The 23,285-nt window shown below is 35.7% G+C and overlaps 2 pseudogenes; both read left to right on the forward strand.

Annotated features, from left to right (window-relative positions):
* LOC133091729 (NADH-ubiquinone oxidoreductase chain 5-like) overlaps positions 1–15,138 on the forward strand; it is a 54,454-nt pseudogene extending 39,316 nt beyond the window's left edge.
* Positions 15,139–15,722: 584 nt separating this feature from the next.
* Positions 15,723–16,841, forward strand: LOC133092562 (cytochrome b-like; annotated as a pseudogene).
* Positions 16,842–23,285: the final 6,444 nt, after the last annotated feature.

Raw genomic sequence — 23,285 nt, forward strand, 5'->3', positions numbered from 1 at the left:
TAATTATCTAATCTCCCACCCTAAGAAGTCAGGAAATGAACTCAAATAAGTAGAGTGATAGAAAATAAAGACAAGATTAGAAATTAATAAAATATAAAACAGATGAATAGAGAAAAAATTTTAAAGTCCAAAGCTCTTTGTTAGAAAACATCAACAAGATTGACAGTCTCCTAGACTGAATGATTAAGAAAAAAGGAGTGAGAACAAACCTATCAGTGCCAAGAATGAAACAGTGGGCCCCACTAAAGATCCTACAGAAATTAAAAGTATAAGAGAATATTAGAACAACTTTACACCAATACTATTGACAGCTTAAATGAAGAAGATAAATTCCTGAAAGACATAAATTACCAAAACTGATAAAATAAATAGAAAAATCTTAATTCTCCTATATCTATTAAAGAAATTGAAATCATAATTGAAATCTTCCCACGAAGAAAACTCCAATATTAAATTGCTTCATTGTTGAATTGTATCAGATATTTAAGAACAAAGACTAAGCCAAGATGAATACATTCCAGAAATAGATGAGTAGGAAGTACTTCCCAACACATTTCATTTTGCTAAGATTCCTCTGGTCACAAAACCAGGAAAAGACATCACAAAAAATGAACTTCATACTAATAATTTCATGAATGTCAATGCGAATTCCTTAATAAAATATTACCAAATCAAATCCAACAATATATAAAAAGAATAATATATTTTGACCCAGTGGAGTTTATCCCAGAAATGCATATTTGTTTAACATAAAAAATCAATCAGTCTTATATTCAGAAGATACAAAGAACTCTTAAAAATCAACAATAAGTAAACAATCTGATTAATAAATAGGCCAAAGACTAACAGATAGCTCAACAAAGAAGATATACAGGTGGAAAATAAGCATGTGAAAAGATGCTCCACAACATAGGTCATCAGGAACATGCAAATTAAAACATCAATGAGATACTATTACACTATTGGGATGGTCGAAATCCAGAACACTGACAACACAATGCTGGTGAGGGTGTGGATCAACAGGAACTCTCATATGCTGCTGATGGGAATGCAAAATGGCACAGTCACTTTGGAAGACAGTTTGGCAGTTTCTTACAAACAAACATAATCTTACCGTATGATCCATCAACTGTACTCCTAGATGTTTACCCAGATAAGTTGCAAACTTATGTCCAAAACAAACCAAGAAACTTATGTCCTGCATACAAATGTTTATAGCAGCTTTACTCACAATACCAAAGCTTAGAAGCAACCAAGTATCCAAGGTGTCCTTCAATAGGTGAATGGATAAGCAAACTGTGGCATGTCCACAGAATGCCCTATTATTCAGTGATAAAAACAGATGAGCTTTCAAGCCACGAAAAGACATGGAGGGACCTTTAATGCATATTGCTAAGTGGAAGAATCCAGTCCGAAAAGGCTTCATATTGTATGATTCCAGCTATATGGCATTCTGTAAAATGTAAACAGTAAAAAGAACAGTTTCCCATGGTTTGGGGTGGGTGTTGGAGTAGAGGTTAAGTTGAATGAATAGGTCAAGTTTAGGAGATTATTAAGGCAGTGAAACTATTCTGTATGATACCATAATGGTGAATACGTGATATTATTCATTTGGCAAAACCCATAAAACTATGAAACACAAAGAATAAACCCTAATTTAAACCATGGATTTTAATTATGATGTATCAATGTTGGATCATCACTTGTAACAAATGTAGCATAGCAGTGCAAGATGTATGCTACTGTGGGAAACTGTACTTTCTGTTCACTTTTCTGTAAACTCATTACTGCTTAAGAAATAAGGTCTATTAATAAAAATTTTTAAAAATCAATTTGAGTCCCCATGGCACGAAATAAAGGAGGAAAACTAATTATTTCAATATATGCAGAAAAAAGCATTTGACAAAATTTAACATTCTTTTATGAGAAATAAAACATCTTTGCAAGTTAGGAAAAGGTATATAAAAGTAGATTTGCCTTCAATCTGGTCTGGGGTAGCTCCATGCTTAAGTTTGATAATGCTTGAAAATCTGGTTCTAACCCTTGGCCAAGATAAAAATAAATTGTGCTAGCTAGTCCTTTTAATGTCCTGTTTAAAGTTCACAATTTCCCTGGAGACAACTCTCTACTCTTGTCTCCATTGTTTACCAAAAATGTATTAATTAATGGTTAAGACCTTCTTTAACTGGTTACACAGCCTGGTTTTAGGTACTTTACCAGCGGAATATGGGAAACCCCACAGTCAACTTGTGCTTTGACTCCCCTGAAATCAAGACTTATCACATAGATTGAAAATGAAGCATATTCTGTATAACTGAGAAAAATCCCTAAAGGCTGTGCTTGGACGTTTTCTTTATTAACACCATAAATGAGTTTACCCTATGGAGGTTCTTTCAATTCTCTGATTGTTTAATTGCTACAGCTGGCACTTGTAAGCAGGTTATTTGTAATACACTTGACTCTATAATGTAAGTAATTGCTAAGGCTTGGTTTAGGAAAAAGAATGATGAGGAATGGCAGAATGGAGAATCTGCAAAGGCAGGATGGCTTCCTGACAACCTCTGCTTTGAGGTCCTCACTCAATCACTGTGACAGCTGAAAGGAAGGAACATTTATCAGTGGGAATCAGAGGTGGTAGATCCACAACAGAGGGGATTAGCTAAACGGATCTTTAAGAATTCAAAGGAGGAGGAAGTCAGCCCCTTAATATGGTACTTTTTCGGTTGCTTTGGAGAAAACAAAAGTAACTGATAAAGATCTCAAGGCTGCCAAGGCCCTCAAATTATGGCCCATGAATCTGTGTGTTCAGAGGACACACATGACACCAAAGAGAGGTAGGCATATTTTTTTAAATAACATGTGGCCATCATCCAATAATAAATCACTGAAAGGAGTATATAGATTATAGGAGATAGGAATTAAGAGACGCCTAAAAGATGGGAATATTGATTCAAATAGTCAAGTCACTTTGTGTAACACTATCAGTACATTACTTTTAAGACATTACTGAAATAGATCATTGGTGATCAGGGAGCTATTTCCCTTGTATTAGATATTACCAAATGAAAAGGCATATTTGGTCTTACTCAGGATCTTCATTAATCTCAACTTTTGCAGGAAATATAGCCAGACAAACTCCCAACCTGTTGAGTGAGATAAAGTAGAGATACAGCCTAAGAAAGAAATTGTCCAAATCTATCCTAAGCTATTAAATGGAATACTGGTTCTGAGGCTGCTGAAATGTGGAAGATGCAAACACATAACATATGGATTAATTTTATGATACTGAAGTATTCCTTAATTCTATTCCTTTGACCCAAGTGATGTTAGATGCTGTGAGAAAAGAGTTTCCAATTGCTTGGACTCCTTATGTGACCCTATTGTCAGAATAAAGTCACATAAGGCAGAGAGATGTGACAGATGTTGTAGAGTACATCCTTGCTGAGCTTCCACAGGATGGGGTTGAATAATGGGAAGATAGTTACAATTTAAGGAGCAAGTAAACAATACAAATTAAACGGATGAAATATCCTTGGGACAATTAAACTAGGTATAAGTGTTCAGATAATTAAAAATGACATGAAAAAGTAGGAGATAGATGGAGTAGCTATTAAAAATTTAATGGATCGCCGTAAAAAATAGGTGGTTTGGCTACTCTCAACCCCTAATACTGCACAAAGACCACAATGAATTTACTCAATTTGCTATAGCCTTGATTAATTTTAAAAAGTGATAATAACACAAAGGAGGGATCTACAGTACCTTCCAAACAGTGCCAATTAAAAGGTGTGAAGCAAAGGAGATGTTATAATTTGAGTGGATGGCTAGGATCTCTTAGTACAACCCCAGCAGGGGACCAAAGTCCATTTGCCTTAATAAAATGGACTAGGTATTGTGAAGAAATTTTACTGGGATTTCTGGACACTGGTGAAGAAAGTACTGTCATAACTAAACCCACTAATCAAAACCTAAAGGGCAATAGAATTATGTTAAGAGGGTATGGTGATGCAACTATAATGGACTCCAAAGTATGAGTAAGACTTAAAGAATTTAAGAACAAATGTTATCTCTGATTGCTGTCTCACCCACCAGAGTATATTATTGTAATGGGAGAGATGTTTGAATGGGAGACTATGTCCTTTTCCAAACCATTGGAAAAGGGATATCATTCAAATCTGCTGTTGAACTGTTTTCAAATCTGTTCGTACTATTTTAATTTGTATGCCAAATAAGAACTTTTACAATTACCTCAACACACTCAAATGGTTAATTTAAAGCAATATCAGATACCTTGGAGAGTATCAATAAATTTCAGCTTTCATTAAGGATATATTAGATGCGAGTCTATCAGTACCCACAATTTTTTTTTTTAATAGTCCAGTATGGCTATTGGAGAAAAGGTGATGGATCCTGGTTAACTTTATTTATTTTCTTTAACTTTTTAAAAAAATAAACTTATTTATTTTCATTTATTTATTTTTGTCTGCATTGGGTCTTCATTGCCGCGCACGGGCTTTCTCTAGTTGTGGCGAGCGGGGGCTACTCTTTGTTGCAGTGCACATGCTTCTCATTGTGGTGGCTTCTCTTGTTGTGGAGCATGGGCTCTAGGCACACGGGCTTCTGTAATTGTGGCACACAGGCTCAGTAGTTGTGGCACACGGGCTTAGTTGCTCCGTGGCATGTGGGATCTTCCCAGACCAGGGCTTGAACCTGTGTCCCCTGCATTGGCAGGCGGATTCTTAACCACTGCACCACCAGGGAAGTCCCCTGGTTATCTTCAGACTACAGAAGATTGCATGGAGTGTTGCCTTCAATAGCATCAGTTCTTCCAAATGTGTGGTTTATTCAAACTGTGTAAGAAACTAAGGCATATCAGTATTCTGTGTTCAATTTGGCTAACACTTTCTTTTCAATAACTACTTCAAATTTTTTTAAGAAAAGAAGAAAATTGGGGTTGGGGGGAGCCGGAACCAATGCAAAATCATGTGAGACAAACTCAAATATACTTTTAGAGTTTATAATATTCTGTTTACACAGGGATATTTAAATTCTCAGGCTTATTGCCAGAGCCTAGAGATGAGACGTATACTTGATTAAATTGGAAGTACAGACAATCACACACACACACACACACACACATACATATAATGTTGATGATATAATGTTGATTCTCAATTGGTAGATCAAGCTAAGATTGAGTTACAAATGCTGGTTAATCATATGAATTTCAGTGTGTAGCTGATTATTCTGGATGAGGTACACTGCTCATCACAAATGGGAAAATCCTTAGAATATTCAATTAGCAAATCGAATCCAATAACGTATAAAAAGAATTCTCCACCATGATCAAGTAAGATTTAACCCAGCTGTGGAAGGCAGGTTCAAGATTTGAAAATCAGTTAATAAAATCCATCACATAAATAGGCTGAAAAAAGCAAAATCACATAATCATATCAAAAGATGCAGGAAACATTTGACAAAATCCAACACTCTTTCATGATAAAAACTTTCAGTAACCTAAGAATAGAAGGAAATTATCTCAACTTCACAGAGAATACATATGAAAAAATCTACAGCTAATAACATACTTACTGGTGGGAAACCTGAAACTCACCTACTAAGATCAGGTACAATTCAAGGATGTCCCCACATACCACTACTTTTAAACATCATACTAGAAGTCCTTGTTAATATAATAAGTCAATAAAAGGAAATAAATGTTAGATTGGGAAGGAAGAAATGAAACTGTCTTTGATTGCGTATGACGTGATCGCCTATGTAGAAAATCCAAAATAAATTCAACAAAAAACTTCCTGGAACTAATGAGCAATTCTAGCGAGGTGGCGGCATACAAGATTAATATAAAAAAGCCAATCACTTTCCTATTTATTAGCAAGGAACAAGTGGGATTGGAAATTTAAAATACAATGCACCCCCCAAAATTGAATTCTTATGTATAAATCAAGATCTATATGAGCAAAACTACAAAACTCTGATGAACAAAAAGAAAAACTGAATAAATGGAGACAAATCCATTTTCATGAATAGGAAGACTCAGTGTTGTCAGTTCTTCCCAATTTGATCTACAGATCAATGTAATCCGAAACAAAATACCAGCTAGTTATTTTGTGGAAATTGACAAATTGACTTTAAAGCTTATATGGAGAGGCAAAAGACCCATACGAGCCAACACGGTATTGAAGGAGAAGAACATAGTTGGAGGACTGATGCTACCCAAGTTCAAGACTTACTCAAGATCTATGGTAGTCAAGACAATGTGGTACTGGCAAAAGAGTAAACAAATAGATTGACGGAACAGAACAGAGAGTCCAGAAATTGGCCTACATAGATATGGTCAACTGATCTTTGACAAAGGAACAAAGGCAACACATTAGAAAAAAGATAGTTTCTTCAACAAATAGTGCTGGAATAACTAGATATTCACATGCAAAAATAAACACGTAAGTAAATCTGCATACAGACCTTACACCCTTCACAAAACTTAAGTCAAAATGGATCACAGACCTAAATCTAAGATGCAAAGCTATGAAGCTACGTAAGATAACAGAAGAAAACCTAAATGACCTTTGGCATGGTAATGACTTTGTAGATAAAATGCCAAAGGCACAATTCATGAAATAAAAAAGGATGAGTTAGACTTCATTAAAGTTAAAAACTTCTGCTCTGTGAAAGACATGTCAAAAGAATAGAAGATGAGGTACAGACTGAGAGATAATGTTTGCAAAAAATTATATCTGATAAAGGGCATTTATTGAAAATACACAAAGAACTCAAAACTCAGTGATAAGAAATCAAATAATCCTAACAAAAATGGGCCAAAGACCTTAACAGACACCTCAACAAAGAGGATACACAGATGGAAAATAATCATATGAAAAGATGCTCCAAATCATATCAAAGAAATGCAAATTAAAACAATAATGAGATACTACTATACATCTATTAGAATGGCCAAAATCCGGCACAATGACAGTACCAAATGCTGGTGAGAATGTGGAAATACAGGAACTCTCCTTCATTGCTGGTAGAAATGGAAAATGACGCAGCCACTTTGGAAGAGTTTGGCAGTTTCCTACAAAACTAAACACCTAATCTTACCACAAGATCCAGCAATTGCAATCCTTGCTATTTACCCAAAGGAGTCCAAAACTCCTGTCCACACAAAAATCTGCACATGGATGTTTATAGCAGCTTTATTCATAATTGTCAAAACTTGGACGCCAACAAGATTTCCTTCAGTAGGTGCCTGGATTAGTAAACTGTATTATACAAAGACAATGGAATATTATTCAGCACTAAAAAGAAATGAGCTATTAAGCCATGAAAAGGCATAGAGGAAATTTAAGTGCGTATTACTGAGTGAAAGAAGCCAATCCGAAAAGGCTACATACTGTATGATTCCGACTCTGACATTTTAGAAAAGGCAAAACTATAGAGACAATCAAGAGATCATTGGTTGCTAGCAACTGGGGGTAGAGGGGAGGGATGAAGAGGTGGAACACAGAGGCTTTTTATTTAGGACAGTGAAAATACCCTGTATCATATCATAATGATAGAGACATGTCATTATAGAGGTGTCCAAACCCATGGAATGTACAACACCAAGAGTGAACCATAATGTAAACTACAGGCTTTGGGCGATAATGATGTGTCAATGTAGGTTCATCAATTGTAACAAATACACAACTCTGGTGGAGGATGTGGATAATAGGGGAGGCTGTGCATGTGTAGGGGCGGGGGGTAGAGGGGAAATCTCTGTACCTTCCCTTCAATTTTTCTGTGAACCTTTAACTGCTCTTAAAAAAAGAAAGTCTTAATAAAAAATAAAAGCAAGCCACAAGTCCCATCCACAATCAAGGGGTGAGAATTAGTGGGAGGTGGGCAACATAGCAGCCAACTTAGAGTCTGTCAGCCACTATAAGTTTCTTTCTCCCCTGTATTATACTAGATAATTTTACTTAGTTCATTTTTCAGATAATACTTCTCTGAATTGCCTGCATCTTTTTTTTTTTTGGTAGCAAATAACACTGTCAAAATAGTGTATAGGTGTGAAGGACATTTAGCAGGTAAATGTCTATTCCATTTTCTTTTTAAAGAAACTTATAGTAGTGGTAAACTGAGTATAGTCAAATGTAAAATTGACTGACTGACTTGCAGCTCTGCCCTTATGAAGCTCACAGTCTGCCGAGTCCTGATGTCAATCTAATGTGATAACGTCAAGCTAAATAATCTCAAAAACACACTTGAACATGAAATACTTAGGAATTCAATTTACTAGCAAGAGCAGATTTTTAGATTAAGAAATTAGTGTTCAGTACTCCAAAAATGCCCACTTTGTATCCATAGACTTATTTTGGTAGATCATCAGCTGTTTGCCAATCAGGCCGTTTGTACCTATAAACTCATTATATAGACTAAGTCTGAAATTCTAGCATTTTTAAAAATTCGTAAGCACATTGGATATTATTTAAAAAGTTAAACCTTTCTTTCTCAGGGAAAATTATTTTAAAACACAGAGGAGGTTGATCTTGTGAAATTTAATTTGCATTCTATGTAAATTAGTTTTAGTAAAGAAATTGAAAAGTCCTGTTTAACTTGTCTCTTTTCTGGTGATTAAAAAAATATTCTGAAACAACGTTATTCCAAAAAAATTGATTTTTTCCCACAGTTTGAATTTTTGTCACAGGCTACATATAATACTGGTCAATTTAGACGCTGTTAGTTCATTCTTTTCTAGACTTACGGACTCAAAAATTCTCAGACATTTTAGAGAAACAGCATGCAACTTTCTATTTTATTATAATCTTGTAATCTCTATTCTCATCCTCACTGCATTTCCAAATTAGAGAAGGAAATTTTATTTTTCCTACACTTTACAGATATTTCTAGAACAACATTTCCATGCAGCAGGCCAACATTTTAGCACTTTTTTATAGCGCACAACAATGAAAGCCTTCTTGTAGAAACACATCTAGGAGGACACTTGTGATTACGTTTAATGAGCCTAATTGGCTAATCCAGAATAATCTCACCATCACAAGATTAATAATCACAACTACAAAATTCCTTTGCCATATAGGGTAACATTCACAGATTCCAGGGATTAGGACCGGGGTATCTTTGGGGAACATTACTAAACATACCACATTTATCCATGACTTACATTACAAAAGCCTCAATTATCACAGGTGAGAAAACCACACCCCTATTTAGCAGTATTTTTTACATGTATAAGACATTAAGCAGGTAAGATTTTTTTATTGTCCCTGATATGAAATTTATAAATGGAATGGAACTTGCCAAAATTTATGTTTTCACTGTCTGCCAAATATGGATAGAGGTAAACAAAGTCTAGTTTGTATTTTGAAAAGATATTAGCAATATTTTGATCTATGCTTTCTGTGGTTTCACTAAAATCTGCACAGAAACAAGGATTTCATTTGAAACTACATTTTTTTGAAGTGAAAGTATCTAAGAGTTAGAGAGAACATTTTTGGATGCTTCGATTCAACACATCACTTTATATATCCTAGAACATGATAGGTGGTAAGATCTGACAGAATAAGCTCTATACTGTATTCGTTTCCTATGGCTACCATAACAAATAACAGTAAACTGAATGGCTTAATAGTACAGAAATTTATTCTCTCACTGTTCTGGAGGTTAGAAGTTCAAAACCAAGGCACTGACAGCACCATGCTGCCTTTGCAGGCTCTAGGAAATAATCCTTCCTTGCCTCTTCCTAGCTCCTGTTGTTTGTCGACAATCCCTGGTTTTCCTTGATTTATAAACGCATCATTCTAATCTCTGCCTGTCATCACATGGCATTCTTATAAGGACACCAGGCATTTGATTCAGGGCCTGCTCTAATCCAATACACCCAATTTTAACTTGATTAAATTAACCTGATTACATCGGCAAACGCTACTTCTGAAGAGGTTCATATTTTGAGGTTTTGGAAAGATATGAATTTTCAGGGACACTTCATCCAAGTATAATACTATAAGACACCAACACATCTGTTATCAAAATTTCTTCTTTTGCTTGCCCATAGGACATTATAGTTACGATCTTTGACTCAGGAAATACAACTCTATCCTGTTTCAGGAAGCAATGAAAAGAGCACTATGATAACGCATGTTCACTCATGGGGTATGTCCAAGCTAATTCAGTGCTCACTATTTTGGACTGAGCATTTGGGGAAACAATAAACGTTTCCGTTGCTTTAGAAGAACGTGCCCGTATCATCCGAGACTTGTGAGATTCGGTCTCCTTTATGTGATATTATACCTCCTTCTCCACTCTGCCCAATTTTGAATTCTTTTTTGCACATCATACAGTATGCTCTGTTTTGGTCCTAATGCCATTGTATGTGTCCTTCCATTGCCAATAAAATGACCCAGTTGTTAACCTCCTTTGTCGGTGATATTTGAGTCTTGCTGGTATTGGTATTGTAATCATCCGCATATTCATTATCTGAACTCTCAGGAAACACTGTCACAACATTCACAATATTATAAATAAAACTAGCAGTATTGCAATAAAAGGCACAACAATTACTCCACAAGTGATCATATCACACTTAAATCACATCATTTCGAATGATTCAACAATGGAATATTTATTATTGTGAGTTGTAAATCATGGTTACCAATTATCAGCAGTCAGGTAAAAGCAGTGACTGTGATTATGGAAGTTATATAATCTATACCATACCCATTTGACACCAAAAACAGTGTTTCTTTCAGTCCCTATATTTGGCCCATCATATGGGTTTTATACTTTTCCTCAGCCTTCTACAGTGACTATTGAAACCTTTTATAGCCTAGGGTGGGTTTTCCTGGCATTCCAGACTTTCAGTGCTAAACTTATACAGTCCAGACAAATCAGGACAGTTGATCACCCTTCTTAGGACCTAAATGTTTGAATGATATTAAAAGTGTCAGTAACTCAACATCATGCTGACTGCTAAGATTTTGGACTACAAAATTAATTACATATTCTTATCATATATACCCTTTGAAAGACAATTAGTGGATTATTTTTTGGCTTTAGTTGAAACTACTTCTATTACCGGAAGAACAGAAAATTATTTGAGATAATACCCATCATGTCATGGTTTATGTCACAATAGCATTTCAATAGAAAAGGAAATACAAAGAAGGGCTACCTTGTCAAATGGATATGGTATATTTAGGACATTGTTACAGGGGTTACACTTGGGAATAGATATTGCATTTATAAACAGGTAACTGGCATGACTTTGAGTCCTACATTAGATACCCCTGAGGAGTTAACTAACCCCAAAGCTAAATAGTTCCTTTCCTATGATCACTATCTGAGGATGCCAAACCAGCACATGATCTAAAGATGGTAGTTCAAGAGTGGAGTAGCAACAGTTAATTTGGAAAACAGCTATATTGCCCCTGTTTAAGGGCTGTACTTTGACCAAAGAAGGAAGAGGTAAATATGCTTAATGGGCAGAAGAATTAGATAATAACAATAATTATATGGCATCCCGAAGAATTAGATAACAACAATAATTATCTGGTATATATTTTTTAGCAATACAGGTGATAGACAATGGATTAACAGTACAGTTTAAGATGGGTTTTAGATAACTGGAAAATTAAATTTCAATTTGGGGCTCTATGTTATAAAAATTTTTGTAGGTTTAAAAAGGAAAAATCAAAGGGGGCATGCTGACTATCTCAAAAGAATCTTTTTCCAACTTCAGAAGTATACTGGAACTCGTGAGTGGATGCCTGTATTCATTCTTTCAAAGAAGTCTCTCCTGTACATGAGATGAGTGGTGTGGATGCATTTAATCATTGAAACAATTGGTGGATAGAAAAGCATCCCACTAATCTAAGGCACTTAAAAGCTTTAAATGTGGTAACGATTATTTTGGTTTTCAACAGAAACGTAAGAGACAAAAGGACAGCCATGGGTCACCCACTGAGAATGTCTTAGTGTGGCTGCTATAATGAAATACTACAGACTGGGGTGCTTAAACAACAGACATCTGTTCTCCACAGTTCTGGAGTCTGGGAAGTCCTAGATCAAGGTGCTGGTAGATTACAGTCTTGGCTACAGACAACTGCCCTCTTCCTAGATTCTAGCAAGGCAAAAAGCAGAAGCTCTGGTGTCTCTTCCCTTTCTTATAAGGAGACTAATCCCATCATGGGAGCTCCACCTTTATGACCTCATCCAAACCTAACTACTTCCCAAGGGCACACCTCCTAATACCATCACATTGGGGGTTAGGGTTTCAACATATTCATTTTTTGGGGGGAAACAAACATTCGTTCCACAACAGAGGAGTTAAGAGTTGGCCCAGAGCTGTCCTATTACCCATGGCTCCAGGTGATACTAGTAGGTATCACCAGTATATTGCCAGGGGTATATATTTATTCCAGATTTGTATTTGCATACCCAGTAACTGAAGCCAGTGTTTTACACACTACCATAGGTAGTGCCTGACAGAATTCATAGCATACCCTTTTCTTATGCTCTCCTTAGGAGGGATAATCATAACCAGTTCAATCTGTCTATGCCAAACAGACCTAAAATCACTTATCGTATACTCTTCTGTCAGCCACATAGCACTTGTTATTGCAGCTATCCTCATCCAGACTCCTTGAAGTTACATAGGAGCCACCATTCTAATAATCGCCCATGGCCTCACATCATCTATATTATTCTGCCTAGCAAACTCAAACTACGAGCGAGTCCATAGCTGAACTATAATTTTAGCCCGAGGCCTACAAACCCTCCTCCCACTAATAGCCACTTGGTGGCTACTGGCAAGCCTGACAAACTTAGCCCTACTCCCAACTATCAATCTAATTGGGGAACTATTCGTAGCTATATCAACCTTCTCATGATCAAATCTCACCATTATCTTAATAGGAAGTAACACTGTAATTACAGCCCTACATTCTACATACATATTAATTACGACACAACACGGTAAATACACACACCATATTAACAATATTACACCCTGCTTCACACGAGAAAAGGCCCTTATAGCCCTCCACATTCTGCCCCTCCTATTCCTGTCGCTAAACCCCAAAATCATCCTGGGCCCCCTGTATTGTAAATATAGTTTAAAAAACCCCACTAGATTGTCAATCTAGTAACAGAAGACTGAGACTTCTTATTTACCCAGAAAGTATCGCAAGAACTGCTAATTCATGCCCCCATGCGTAACAGTATGGCTTCTTCAAGCTTTTAAAGGATAGTCATTATCCATTGGTCTTAGGATCCAAAAAATTGGTGCAACTCCAAATAAAAGTAATAAACCTATTTCCCTCTTTTGCCCTGGTCACACTACTGATACTAATCATCCCGATTATAATAACTAACACAAATTTCTACAAAAGTGATAAATATCCATCCTATGTAAAAAATACTGTCTCACATGCTTTTATTACCAGACTAGTTCCAACAATAATATTCCTCCACACAGGCCAAGAAATCATCATTTCAAACTGACATTGAGTCACTATTCAAACCCTTAAATCAACACTTAGCTTCAAAATAGATTTCTCAATAATATTCGTACCAGTAGCATTATTTGGTACATGGTCCATTATGGAGTTCTCAATATGGTACCTACACTTAGATCCTTACGTTAATCAGTTCTTCAAGTGCCTACTCCTCTTCCTATCACCATGCTAATCCTTGTTACTGCCAATAACCTCTTCCAAATTTTCATTGGATGGGAGGGGGTTGGAATGATATCCTTCCTACTCATTGGGTGACGTTATGGAAGAGCAGATGCAAACAGAGCTGCTCTTCAAGCAATCTTATATAACCGCATTGGAGATACCAGGTTCCTTATATAAATAGTGTGATTCCTGTTTAACTCAAACACATGAGACCCGCAACAAATTTTTATACTCGACCAAAGTCCCTCAGACCTCCCCCTTATAGGACTCGTACTAGCCGCAGCCGGAAAATCAGCCCAATTTGGACTTCACCCCTGGCTCCCCTCAGCAATGGGGTACCCCACCCCTGTACCAGCCCTGCTCCACTCAAGCACAATAGTTGTGGCAGGAGTCTTCCTACTTATCCGATTTTACCCCTTAACAGAAAACAACAAACTTATTCAAACAACAGCGCTATGCTTAGGAGCCCTCACCGCCCTAGTCACAGCTACATGCGCTCTCACCCAAAATGATATTAAAAAAATGATCACTTTCTCCACTTCAGGCCAATTAGGCCGAATAATGGTAACAATCAGCATCAACAAACCCTATCCAGCATTCTTGCACATCTGCACACATGCTTTTTTTAAAGCCATGCTATTCATGTGCTCCGGATCCATTGTCCACAGCTTGAACAACGAACAAGATACTCGAAAAACAGGAGGGCTATTCAAGGCTTTACCCTTCACCACAACAGCCCTTATTATCGGGTGTCTGGCATTGACAGGAATGCCTTTCCTCACCGGTTTCTATTCTAAAGACTTGATCATTGAAGCCGCCGACACGTCTTAGACCAACGCCTGAGCCCTGTTAATAACTCTAATTGCCACCTCCCTCACAGCTGCCTATAGCACCCGCATCATCTTCTTCGCTCTATTAGGCCAACCCCGCTTCTCTCCCCGAACCCCCATCAATGAAAATGACCCCCTCTTAATTAACTCCATCAAACGCCTACTAACTGGAAGTGTCTGCTGGATTCATTATCTCCAACAACATCCCCCCAACCAGAGTCCCCCTAATAACCATACCCTTACATCTAGAACTAACTGCCCTTGCAGTAACCACCCTAGGCTTCCTACTGACACTCAAAATTAACCTTAACACACAAAACTTAAAATTCTTCTACCCCTCAAATTCCCTTAAATTCTCTAGTCTCTTAGGATATTTCCCCACCATCATGCACCGTCTACCTCCTTACCTAAGCCTATTAATAAACCAAAAATCAGCATCCTCCCTTTTAGACTTAATCTGACTAGAAAACATTCTACCAAAAACCACATCCCTTATTCAACTAAAATGCTCCGCACTAATCTCAAGCCAAAAAGGCCTTATCAAACTATACTTCCTATCATTCCTTATTACTCTCACCGTTAGCATGTTTTTATTTAATTACCACGAGTAATCTCCATAATAACCACAACACCAATAAACTGCGACCAGCCAGTAACAATCACCAACCAACTACCATAACTATATAATGCTGCAATCCCTATAGCCTCCTCACCAAAAAAGCCAGAGTCACCAGTATCATAAATAACTCAATCTCCCAACCCATTGAACTTAAACACAACTTCCACCTCCTCATCCTTTAAAATATAAAATACCATCAAAAACTCTATTATCAACCCTGAAAGAAACGCCCCCAAAACAGTCTTATTAGAAACCCAAACCTCAGTGTACGTCTCAGTTGCCATAGCCGTTGTATAATCAAACACAGCTAATATTCCTCCTAAAAAAATCGAAACCACTATCAAACCTAAAAATGAACCACCAAAGCTCAACACGATCCCGCACCCAACACCACCGCTCACAATCAACCCAAAGTCCCCATAAATAGGTGAAGGTTTTGAAGAACCCCCCACAGAACTGATCACAAAAATAACACTTAAAATAAATACAATATATGTCATCATCATTCTCACATGGGTCCCAACCATGACCAATGACATGAAAACTCATCGTTGTCATTCAACTGTAAGAATACCAATGACCAACATCCGAAAAACTCACCCACTAACAAAAATCATCAACAATACATTTATTGACCTCCCAACCCCATCAAACATCTCATCATGATGGAACTTTGGCTCTCTACTAGGCATTTGCCTGATCCTACAAATCCTAACAGGCCTAATACTAGCAGTACACTACACACCAGATACAACAACTGCCTTCTCATCAGTAGCAAACATCTGTCAAGACATTAACTACGGGTGAATCATTCGATACATGCATGCAAATGGAGCGTCCATATTCTTTATCTGCCTTTACATTCACATAGGACGTGGCCTATATTATGGGTCCTATACCTTTCAAGAAATATGAAACATTGGAATTATTCTACTGCTTACAGTCATAGCTATTGCATTCATAGGCTATTACTACCATGAGGGCAAATATCCTTCCGAGGGGCAACAGTTATTACAAACCTGCTCTCAGCAATCCCATACATCGGAACCACTCGTCGAATGGATCTGAGGCGGCTTTTCCATAAACAAAGCAACACTCACACGATTCTTTGCTTTTCATTTTATCCTCCCCTTCATCATTACAGCACTTGCAACTGTCCACCTACTATTCCTCCACGAAACAGGATCCAGCAACCCCACAGGAATCCCATCTGACACAGACAAAATTCCATTCCACCCCTATTCCACAATCAAAGACATCCTGGGTGCCCTACTAGTAATCCTAGCCTCACTAATACTAGTCCTATTTTCACCCAACTTGCTAGGAGACCCCGACAACTATACCCCAGCAAATCCACTCAACACACCACCACACATTAAACCAGAGTGGTACTTTCTATTCACATACGCAATTCTACGAACAATCCCTAACAAACTAGGAGTCTTAGCCCTATTACTCTCAATCCTAATTCTAGCATTTATCCCAATACTCCACACATTCAAACAGAGAAGCATAATTTTCCGACCTCTTAGCCAGTTTTTATTTTGAGTGCTAGTGGCAGACCTACTAACACTAACATGGATTGGAGGACACCCCTTCATCATTATCGGACAACTCGCATCTATTTTATACTTTCTTTTAATTCTAGTGCTAATGCCAGTAACTAGCATCATTGAAAATAATTTCCTGAAATGAAGAGTCTTTGTAGTATATCACATTACCCTGGTCTTGTAAACCAGAAGAGGAGAACAACACACCTCCCTAAGACTCAAGGAAGAAGCCCTAAGCTTCGCCGCCAGCGCCCAAAGCTGAAATTCTACTTAAACTATTCCCTGAAAATATATTATAAGACATTTACAAAACTATTAAGAACTGTGTCAGTATCAAAACAGTCCATTTCATCACAAACTATTATGTACATCGTGCATACTTGTACTATCACATTAATAAGTACATATACCTCATACGTACATATTACATTATATGTATAATCGTGCATTACATTATCTACCCCATGCTTATAAGCATGTATATCTTATTATTAGTATTACATAGTACATACAGATTATTAATCGTACATAGCACATTAAGTCAAATCAATTCCAGTCAACATGCATATCCTGTCCATTAGATCACGAGCTTAATCACCAGGCTGCGTGAAACCATCAACCTGCTCGGCAGGTGTCCCTCTTCTCACTCCGGGCCCATAACTTGTAGGGGATTCTACTGATGAACTTTATCAGACATCTGGTTCTCACTTCAGGGCCATCTCACCTAAAATCGGCCACTCTTTCCCCTTAAATAAGACATCTCGATGGACTAATGAGCCCATGCTCACACATAACTGCAATTTCATGCATTTGGTATTTTTTAATTTTTAGGGGGGATGTTTGGACTCAGCTATGACCTTAAAAGGCCTTAACACAGTCAAGCAAATTGTAGCCGGACTTCAACTGAAAGTTATTTACCAGCAGCAACAATCCATGGTGTGCAATTCAGTCAGTGGTTATAGGACATAACAATATTATATGTGTACATACGTACAATAGACATAACATACCACTCTCCCCGCCTCGTCTAAAACAAACACCCATCAAAACAGATCAGCCTCAAAACACCCCCATCATACCAATTAACTACTTAGATATTCACCACCCGTATAGACAGACATCCGCCTAGATTCAACAGCCATAGGTCTAGAGTCAAAAATACAATTTCAGGTTGGATTCCCTGCTTATATATCACCTGATCAACGCAACTGCTTTTATTAAAGATGCAGTACAACAATGGGCTAAGAAGCATCATATATACTGAATTTATCCTATACTCTATCATTTACCAAAGTAGTGTACTGATTGAAAATTGCAATGGGCAATTGAAACAACCCTTTACTAAATTAGTGGAGTGGAGGAGCAATGAGGGACTGAAAGGATAGCTTGCAGGATTGAATCTATGTTAAAACTTAATTTCTATGGAAATAAGATGATCATCGTTGCATAGGTTATTGAGATATTGTGGGAAAGATATGGAAGAGGGGGTGGGGGATGACCCAGGAACTTACATAAACTTCTTTCTTACCACTAAATTTTTATTTTTCTCTGCCTTGTCATATAGTATGAAATCTGAACTACATATAAAATTCCAAAGAAGGGATCAATTGCTGAACATCATGAAAATACCTCTAAATAAGATATAATAAAAACAGAGATTCCATGTACTATAACAAAAATAATATATAATATATAATACATAATAAGCCATAAATATAAACTAAAGATGGTCAGGTTTTTTAAAAAGGGCAAAGCCTTAATTATCAAAAGATCTGAAAATAAATAGACATACATCATACTCTTGGACATAAACACTAAATATTAAAAAATATATATCTATTTCCTGAGTTAAACATATAAGTTTAAACAACACCAAGATGACAATTTTTAAGAGGACATTTTTAAAACTTGACAGAATGTTTACAAAATATAATAGAAATAAAAAGACAATGTTGTAGGACATTTGGAAGAAAATATGGGACAGCTGGACTCTTTTCCTTTCAGAAACTAAGTTTAAAATTAAACTCTTTCAAATCAAACATTTAAAAATTTCTCTTTTGTAGAGGCAAACAGAGAAATAAATTAGCAGAATAGAGAACTCGGAACGCAATCCATTAAATATAAAGCCTAATATCTCATGATTATACACAATTTTAATATAAGTTAGTGTAGAATGTTATTTAATAAAGAGTTGTATTTTAATACAGTCAGTGATTTAGGGGCAAATATTGAGTTCTATCCATCTTATGTCAGTTGTTCTCAAGTGTTCTTCAGTATCAACTCAGGCACTTGTAAAAACATACTTCCCAAGACCTCAAGACCAGAGACTGCTTTAATCTGTATAAACAAACCACATGCATCTGATAGCATATAGTTTTGATCTCTGCATTGACAAATACTGTCTTATATCATACTCCTAACTAAGTCTCATGAATAAGAGGAGAAATATAAAATATAATTTAATGGGACAAATAATAGAATCAACAAAAATTCTCAACCTTGAAACAGCAGAAAATTTATGATGGAAAATATTGGCAGATTATAACGTATAAAAACTAAAACTTAGAGTGAATATAATAAAACTCAAAAAGCACAATAGAAGAGGAAAACATTTCTTCTATCAATGGGTTAATAGGTGTTCATATATCTATTTTGTTACTGTAATTTATAGGAAAGTTATCAAACTATAATACTTCAACAGTTAAGTGGGAAAAAACTAACAATTGAGCTAATTAGATGAAATGCAAATAAAAAATGTTTATTCTCCATGATAAAGGATTGCAAATTAAAGGAATTTTGAGAATCTATTTTATACTTATAAAATTAAAAAATTAAAGTTATCAAAGAAAACATGATTTATTAAATGATGTTACAGAAACTTGGTAAAATATTTATAACCTTAAGATCATTATGAACATTTTAAAGAAAATATGTAATAAAATTATAGATCATTTAATCTATAAATACAACAATGATACCTAAAGCACAGCAACAAAATAAAAAAATAAAGTGGGACTATATCAATTAAAAAGTTTCTGCAGAACAAAAAACAATCAACAAAATAAAAAGACAACATGTGGAATGGGGAAAATATATCTGCACATCATGTATCTGACAGGGTTAATATCCAAATATCTATAAAGAACTCAAACAATTCAATGGAAAAAATAATCCAGTTAAAAAATGGGCAAAGAACTGACTAGACATTTCTTCCAAGCAGATATACAAACGGCCAACTGGTGCATGAAAAGGTGCTCAACATCACTAATCATCAGGGAAATGTAAATCAAAACCACAGTGAGACATCACCTCACACCTGTTAGAATGATTGCCATCAAAAACACAAGAAACAACAAATGCTGGTGAGGATGTGGAAAAGAGGATCCTTGGGCACTGTTGGTGGGATTGTAATTTGATTTAGCCACTCAGCAAAACAGTATGACTGTTGCTCAAAAAATTTAAAAAAAAACTACCATACAATCCAGCAATTCCATTTCTGGGTATTTTTCCAAAGAAAATGAAAACTCTGACTCGAAAAGATATAGGCACCCACGTGTTCACTGCAGCATTATTTATAACAGCCAAGACATGGAAATAACTTAAGTATCTATCAATGAATAAATGGATAAAGAAGTTGTGGTATATATAAACAATGAAATATTATTTAGCCATATAAAAGAAGGAAATCCTGCCATTTGTGACAATGTGGATGGACCTTGAAGACATAATGTTAAGTGAAATAAGTCAGGCAGAGAAAGACAAATGCTGTATGATCTCACTTATCTTTAGAATCTAAGAAACAAACTAACTAATAGAAAAAGAAGTCAGATTTGTATTTACTGGAGGTGGGGATGGAGGAAGGAGGAATTGGATAGAGGTGGTCAAAAGGCACAAACTTCCAGTTATAAGCTAAATAAATACTCAGGGTGCAATGTACAACATAATGTCTATAGTTGACACTGCTGTGTGGTACATTTGAAAGCTGTTAAGAGAGTAAAACCTAAAAGTTCTCATCACACGGAAAGAAAAACATTTTTTTCTTTGTGTTTATATGAGATGATGGATGTTAACTTATTGTGGCAATCATTTAATAATATATATATGTAAGTCAACTCATTATGCTGTATATCTTAAACATACACAGATATGTCAAATATATCTCAATAAAACTGGAAAAAAATAAATTAAAAACTCAGTGGAAAAATATAACATAAAATTGTATATGGTATGTTGTCGCAATAGCATACTATGTAAATGATAAAGATAACATACAAATGTTAACATAGGCTCACTAAAATGGTGGGATTATAAAGTTCTAATTTAACTTTTTAATATTATCTTTTCAATAAAAACAAATTTAAAACAAAGTTACTGTATAGTAAATTCCCCCCTAATTATGAATTCATGGCATTTCAGACATGTCCTAGGCAACTTTATTACATTTGAGTACTTAATTAATAGAAAGTGTAATTATTCACTCATTTCACAATTATATATTGACTATCTACTACCTGGCAAGTACTATTCTAGGCAAGGTAGGTACAGGTCTGAGGAAAACTGGAAAAACAAAACAATCCAAAAAGAAAAAAAAAAAAAGACTTGCCCTCATATAGTTAATATTCTAGTGGAGAAAATGATAAATACAATGAACATTTATAAGGTATTAAAAAGTTGTGCTGTGGGAGAAATAAGAGCAAGGAAAGAGAGATGAAAAAAGTGGATTTTGTGGGAGAGATAGCAATTTTAAATAGAGAGGTCAGAGTAGGACTCAATGAGAAGGAGTTTAAACAAAGTTGTAAAAGAGATAATGCAGCAAGCATGTGGAAGAACATTCTAAGCACAGAGAGCAAGTGATTCAAAGACTGAGCAGGAGAATGATGGATTAAATAAATACTAGGAAATCCACTGCGCTCAGAGGGCATGAGCAGGGGAACATATAAGAGAATGAAGGTAGTAGGAGATGAGAGTGGGGGGACAAAAATTATTAGTATTCTAACATCTCTTTCTACATACTCCTAAATGAAATAAATTTTAAGGATGGGTATAGGGAAGGCACCTTTAGCTTCTCTAAAGCAGGAGCTTGATAAATACTTATTTAAGAGAGTGGTCCAATTGTTATAGTTTATAATGTTTGGGAAAATAATGACAATATACATCTAAGATGTATTATGGGTGACAATTATGCTTCATATATGTTTGAGTTTGTAAATGCTATGTTAAGAGTTATGCAGAGTCTCACTCTAACTCTGTACTTAGGTGATTATTTTCCTTTGATAACAGTGTATTTTGCATACATATGCATTCAGATACCCACTAGCAATCCCAGACCCAATGCAAAAGGAAAATGTGTGGTATAATTAATACTGATCTAAAAAAATATAGAGTTGTTCCAAAATGTCACTGCAACAGATACTAGACAAAGGATGCACACATCCTAAACAGAAGAGTCGTTTACAAAACAAAAATGTCATTGAGGACTAGAGAGACTAAAAAACCAACTCCATTGAGAACAGAACAGGCCATAGCATGAGCACAAGGGAATTATGTATGTGTGGCATTTTCCACAGGCATTTTAATATACTAAGCAGAAATCCATCATATATACATCTTACTGTGTCTTACATTCTCTAGGAGAAAATAATGGATACCTTCAATATTCTATTTCTTTGCAATACATATCAATATAAAGTTCACAGCATAGAGATAGTCGTAGTGAGTACCTGATATAAAACACTCAATGAAGTTATTTCATTTTATTTTATAATTATAGTCAACGTTACCAGTAAAGTAAAACATACTTATTTATATTTTGAAACATAAAGGTAATGTTACTCAGTGTAGCTCCTTATAATTGATGTTATTAAATTCAAATAACGGGAGAATATTTGCACAGATAAATGTGTCAAGTATTTTTTAAAATTTACATTGGCATCCCACCTAAAGTGTTTCCTATATTTAGGAGAGGATTCTGAAAAACAACAGTACCCTAATCAAAGTAAGATATAAAGCAATTTAACAGAAGTAAACTGTGACATCAAAACATAAATCATGGAGAGGAGGAGTGAAAATGTAGAGCTTTAGAATGCATTCAAACTTAAGTTTCTATCTACTTAAAATAGGTTGTTATAAATATAAGTTGTTTTATGTAAGCCTCACTGTAAACACAAAGCAAGAACCTTATAGTAGATACACAAAAGATAAAGAGAAAGGAATATAAGCATACCACTACAGAAAGTCATCAAATCACAAAGGAAGAGAGCAAGAGAAGAAAACTGAGGAACTGAAAAACAGCCAGAAAACAATGAACAAAATAGCAATAAGGACATACCTATCAATAATGACTTCAAAAGTAAATGGGATAAATTCTCTAATCAAAAGACAGAGTGGCTAAATGGATAAAAAACATGACCTATCTATGTGCTGTCAACAAGACACCCACTTCAGATAGAAGCACATGATCAAACTGAAAGTAAAGGAATGGAAAAGCATCTTCCCAGGAAATGGAAACCAAAAGAAAGCTGAGATACCTATGCTTACATCAGACAAAATAGACTTTAAAATAAAGACTCTAATGAGAGAAAAAGAAGAT

Source organism: Eubalaena glacialis, chromosome 5 (genome assembly GCF_028564815.1).
Source record: "Eubalaena glacialis isolate mEubGla1 chromosome 5, mEubGla1.1.hap2.+ XY, whole genome shotgun sequence".
Lineage (NCBI taxonomy): Eukaryota > Metazoa > Chordata > Mammalia > Artiodactyla > Balaenidae > Eubalaena > Eubalaena glacialis.